Below are 6,505 nucleotides of genomic sequence, written 5' to 3' on the forward strand. Positions count from 1 at the left end.
TTGAGATAGTTCATGAAGTCTAGAACTCACTCACCCTCCTAGCAACTTGTTTCATAACTTGAATCTCACCCAAATCCTCTAATTTGCTCTAAAGCTCAAGAACTCAAGAACTTTGCAACCTTAGCTTCAAATTCGAAATCTATCAAACCAAAACACAGATTCTGGCCATGGATGCCTAGGGGACTTACCCAAGGTGCTTTACTAAGCTTGGGGACAGTCGAATGGCGAAGGAAACGGAGGAAAATCACTCGGGAAGAGAATGAACACTGGTGCTCCCTATTCTTCAACCAAGAATACCAAAAGAGATCAAAATCGGCTTGAATCCTTCAGGAAACCAAATATGAATTGGATGGATGGAAAGCTTGTGAGTTAGTGATCACGTAGACACCACATGCGCACCTCGATTCCTTCTCTTGAGAGGGGATCTTTGGAGAAAAGGAGAGTGCTTGAGAGAGAGGAGAGGGGAGCTACCCCTTTTGCTTGGCCGGTGGGAGGAGCATGGGAGTGAGAGAGAGAGAGAGGGGGAGTGGGTGGGGCAGCTGCTTCCTATGAGGGAGAGAGGGGTGGTTGGCCCACATGTGGGCCCCACATGTTAGAGAAAGAAGTCCATTTTAATTGTGAATTATATTCCTTTCTGTCCCAAATTTCTTTCTCTCATCTGAGTGATTTTAAATGAATTGCACGAGAGTTCCAAAATAAATTGCCTCAAAACTAATCATGGTGCTAATGACGCATAATTAGACTTAATAACGTGATTACGGTTTTGGGATGTGACAATCACCTTCGCTTGACTTTGTCAACACACCGTCTCCATCCGTCTTTTATGCTTTGCTTGACCTCCACGTGTTTAGCTAGAATCACCCTTGACTCCACCCGGCCTCCTTGATCGTCCGGCACAAAGCATTCCACTTTGCCCCGATCATCCCACTATCGACCGCCAAGTTGCATCCATCACTTGCACAACATGAGACAAGCAAACGCATATCTCCAACTCCAATTCCAGTTAGTCCATAATCAATATGCTCAAATAAAATCCCAAATCAATTCAAATCACATCAAAGCTCATGCAAAACCAAAGATCATTAAGCCAAATAAATACCAATATCAATCACTCATCACAAGTAAACCAAGATAAATTTCAATTTGGTTTCTTAATCTCCCCCTTGATGAGTGCATTGACAACCCCCAAAGTACAAAGATTTTGGTTTGAAGAAATTAAGATAAGCTCATCCTAAGTGACCAAAAACTCGAGAAAGAGCAAAATATGTCACTTGGCATAAGAAAGGTTTCAAAAGCCCTAATAGAGGCAAAGATAAGCCAAAAACCTCAAAAAAGCAAGAAAAACTCAAAAACACAAGAACACATGCTCCTCCTTGATGATTGCACATATTCCATTTTTTTCTTTCATTTCTAGATAAATGCAATTTTCTCCTCCTTTGTTGAATATTTGTGCATAATATCTTTGGACATATGCCCCCCCCCTTGGCAATGCAAATATCAAGGATATATACAGATCACAAAGCACTTGCAGGGCCTAGAAATGTCAAAGCACTAGGAGGAGTAAACAATATAACTCAAAGGCACACAAAGTCTCGAAGTGAGTTCATGTCAAAAGCACAGGAGTGAAGCAAGTTTTAATCATATTGTTCAATTATTCAAAAGATGTTACCACAAAAGCATCCACAGTTTTATGATTAGTGCAAAGATTAGAGAAAATAGTGCTATGTCAAATTCAAACTAGGCAACCAAGTTCAATCTGATAGGCTATGTAAACATCCATATATCAATCCAAGCCTTACTTTGACAATATGAAAAATAACATTCTTAGCACATTAAAAAGCGCAAGTTAACTTTCTCATTTAACTATCGTCAAGTGAGTTTTAAGCAACCATGGGTTTACTTCTTTGGCAAACCACATGAATCCTTAAGCCATCGTATTGGATTCAATTTTAGCTCAAAAATTGATCATTCATTTTATTAACTCAATATAGGATTCAAGATATGCAATTTTTCATGAAGCCAAAATAAGTTGTGCCTTTGCGACACAAAAGAGCACATGCTCTCTCAAGGGTTAATCATTAGGCTAAATATTTACATAGATAAAGGTCAAAGACCCCCAATCTGCTGAAATGAACAAAGCGGCACACACAAGCTTTTCACAGAACTAGCACTAATAAAGCTAAAGCAAACACTCAAGGGTGACAAGAGATTATGTTCATATTTCAAGTTCATTCTTAGAAAAGACAAGCTTGCTCAACAGATTTTATACCATGTTTCAATAAGAGCCTAAGCTTGCACAAATTGTTATACATCCACTACACTTAGCACAAATTCACAACTAGTACAAGAAAATACAAAAACAATATAAGTGAAGCTTTCTAACATGATTATCTTACAAAAATGTTATGCAATGCAAATGCAACAAAAATAAAATAAAGCATGTACAAAGACAACTCCCCCTCACACAATATTATAGGGATGGCACACACCAAGCTCTCCCCTCAGAAAGGCAAACCTTGTTGCATCTAGAGGCTTGGTAAAGATGTCGGCTAGCTGGTGTTGGGTATCTATGTAGCTCAACTCAATGTCTCCCTTCTCATTGTGGTCTCTCAGGAAGTGAAATCTCACATCTATGTGTTTGGTTTTGGACTATTGAACTGGGTTATTGGCTAAGCTTATGGCACTGGTGTTGTCATACAAAAGTGGCACACTCCTGAAATCTATCCCAAAATCCTTCAAGGTAGCAACCATCCACAAAATTTATGAGCAACAGCTACATATTTAGCTTTAGCAGTAGACTGCGCAATACTAGACTGCTTGCGAGAAGACCAGCATACAAGAGAAGTACCCAAGAAATGACAAGTACCAGATGTACTCTTCCTATCAATTCTACAACCAGCAAATCCGCATCTGAAAAGCCACGAAGAGAAAGCGAAGAGGATGTAGAAAACCAAAGGCCATACTTGAGAGTGTGCTTGAGATAGCTTAGAATGCGCTTCACCACTTGGCGGTGAGACGTCCTCGATGAAGCCTGGAAATGAACACACAAGTAGACGGTGAAGTGGATGTCGGGTCTTGTCACCGCCAGGTACAGGAGGGAGTCGATCATGCACATGTACTCCCGTTGGTCCACCTCCTCGCCATCTTCATCCGAATCAAGCACGATCGAGGTAGCCATCGGTATCTCCAATGGTTTTGCATCGCTCATGTCGAACTTCTTTAGCAAATCCTTGGTGTACTTCGTTTGATGGATGAATGTACCTTGCTTGGATTGCTTGATTTGCAGCCCAAGGAAGAAGTTAAGTGCACCCATCATCGACATCTCGAACTCCCTGCTTATAGTTTCTGCAAATTTGGCCACTAGTGCATGAGAAGAGCCACCAAAAATGATATCATCCACATAAATCTGAACAAGTAAGAAATCATTGCCATGCTTGAGAGTGAATAAAGTTTTATCAGCTGACCCCATCACATACCCATGCCCTAGCAAGAAAGACCTAAGCCTATCATACCAAGCCCTAGGTGTCTGCTTAAGCCCATACAAAACTTTCTGAAGATTGTATACTCTATAAGGGTATTTGAGATGCTCAAAGTCTGGGGGTTGCTTGACATAGACCTCTTTCTCTATGAAACCATTTAGGAAAGCACTCTTAACATCCATTTGATACAACTTGAAACCTCAGGATGCCGCAAATGCAAGGAGGATCCTAATAGCTTCTAGCCTAGCTACTGGTGCAAAGGTCTCTCCAAAATATATCCTCTCTACCTGAGTGAAACCCTGAGCTACTAGTCTAGACTTGTTTCTTACTACAAACCCATCCTCCCCTTATTTGTTTTTGAAAACCCATTTGGAGCCTATGGTGTGAACATTTGGGAGTGGCTCTACTAGGACCCAAACTTGGTTTCTCTCAAAGTTTTCAAGCTCTTCATGAATGGCATTGACTCAACTCGAATCAGATAAAGCATGTCCAATATCATGGGGATCAAAAGAAGTAACAAATGCAGAATCAATGAAATGAGCATGAGAAATAGATTTGGACCTCGTTACCCTCTCACCAAGGTCGCTGATCATCAGTTGTAGGGGATGTCACCACTGAATGTGTTGAGGGACTTTACGCTGCGAGATGACCTCCCCCTCAAATGCTCCTGGTGCAAGCTCGAAAGCAGCTGAAGTGAAAGTAGAGGCTGCAGGACCCTCTGCCGGTGTCGAAGAGGTAGGAACCAGCTTGGGAGCGAGTGTAGTAGTAGGAAGTAGTGGATCATCCTCGTCATCCCCGAAAGTTGGAAGGTTGTTGTCTACAAAAATACTTTTGCTCATCTCCTGATCACCTGCACACTCAAAGACAGGGCTAGTACAAGGGGTGTTGATTCATCAAAGGCCACATCACGGGACTCCATGATAGTGTTAGTGTCAAGATTAAAGACCACGTAAGAATGATCATGAAGAGAATACCCCAAGAAAATACCATCAGGAGAACGCTACTCAAACTTGTCAAGATTGCCATGCTTTAGGATGAAGCACCGACACCCAAAAACTCTCAAATGTGAAACATTTGGCTTCCTCCCAAAACGCAACTCATAAGAAGTCAAATTCAAGATCGAGCGCAAGAAAATTCGATTGGAGATGTAGCATGCCGTGCTAATGGCCTCAGCCCAAAACTTGCTAGGAGTCCTATGCTCATTGAGCATCATCCTAGCCATCTCCATCAAAGTGCGATTCTTCCTCTCAACCATGCCATTCTGATGAGAAACACGTGGGACAAAAAATTGATGCTTAATGCCATGCTCAAGACAGAAAGCATCAAAGAGATAGTTCTTGAACTTGGTGCTATTATCACTGCGAATTGCTTTCAATGCACCAGGGAGTTCTTTGAACAATCTCAAAGCTAAGCTCCGAAAGTGTGAAACACTTCATCCTTGCTCATGAGAAAGAAAATCCAAGAGTAGTGAGAGAAATCATCAAACATACTGCTTCCCACCCACTGAACAAACCCAAGAAGGACCAACAGTGTCCATATAGAGAAGTTCTCCAGGTCGTTCAGTCATCACCAGATTGATTAGTGAGTGAGAGGCAGCAACCATCTTGCCATGCTGACAAGGAGCACAAACGAGGTTCTTCTCAAACTTGAGCTTGGACAATCCTCGGATCAAGGCTATGGCACTCAAACGAGTAAGGAAGTCAAAGCTCGTGTGCCTAGTCTCCTATGCCACATCCAAAACTTAGAAGAAGCTTGAGCAATCAAAAAACAAGAAGAATCAAGGGACTCAGAAAAATCAGCTCCAAAAACTCTTCTAACTCTGGAAATCCGGCAAATGAAAGCACCTGGAGAATCAAGAACTCAAGAAGTATCGCGTTTGAAATGCACTTCTAAGTCCTCATCCAACAACTGAGATACAGAAAGCAAATTGTATCCTAGATGCTCCACCAAAGCCACATCCTTGAGAGTAAAACTCTCATTCATCCTTATCATACCTTTGGCTTTCACCCTTCCTTTCTGATCATCCCCGAAAGTGATGTACCCGTGCCACTTCATTGGGCTGAGGCTGGAGAACCATAATGTATCTCCGGTCATATGGTGTGAACAACCGGATTCAATGAGCCACTTGTTCTCTAGGCCTCCACCTTCCACCTACATGCGGGAAGAGTACTATGTGGATGACTCAGTACTAGGGGTAGTCATAAACTTCTTGGGAATCTAGTACTGGGTCATCCGCCCTGAAGTAGTAAAAGTAGGTGCATACAAATCAACACTAGTACACTGGAGGTGAGAACAACAAAGAAAAAAATATGGTCCGCCAAAGCGCTGGAACTCAAGCCTCTTACACGTGGATCAAAACCATAGGAATCATGGTAACATCCATGTCGGGCACCACCTCTACGAAGAGACTGAAAAGCGCTAGAGACTCATGGATAGGAGAAAGGAAAAGGCTCATATACACCAACAGAGGGGCGGTACATGTCCTGGGTACTCCACTCCCACTTACACTGTTCATCCCTCCTACGGCGAAAGCAAAACCCAACCAAGTGACACTCTCTCTGGAAGTAGGTGCAATGGTAGCATCTCTTGGGAACTCGACTACCTATCACTCTAGGCTCTCTCTCACAGGGGCTCTTATCTAAGACTATGAAGATCTCTTGGGTTGTGGTGCAGGCTTCTTCTTGATAGGCTATGGTGTGGGTTTCTTCTTGTTGAGTTGTGGTGTGGCATTGATTTTGGATTTCTCAGCTTCTAGGGTAGTAGATCTGGTGAAAATAGTCTTACTCTCCCCATTGTAAGCCACTCTCTCAAAACCCAACCCAAGAGTCAAACCCACCTTATCGGCACACATCTTGCTATTGGCTAAGATCAAATTCATTTTGCACTTGCCCTGCATTTCTCCACTAGAGAAAGGAGATACTCATTCTTGGCTAAAAGCTTCTCAACTTGCCCTCTAACCCAGTTGAGTTTGTCCTAAAAGATGATGTAGGTGGGATAATTCGGCTGCACATCCTTCAAACTCCTAG

Source organism: Phragmites australis, chromosome 15, assembly GCF_958298935.1.
Source record: "Phragmites australis chromosome 15, lpPhrAust1.1, whole genome shotgun sequence".
NCBI lineage: Eukaryota > Viridiplantae > Streptophyta > Magnoliopsida > Poales > Poaceae > Phragmites > Phragmites australis.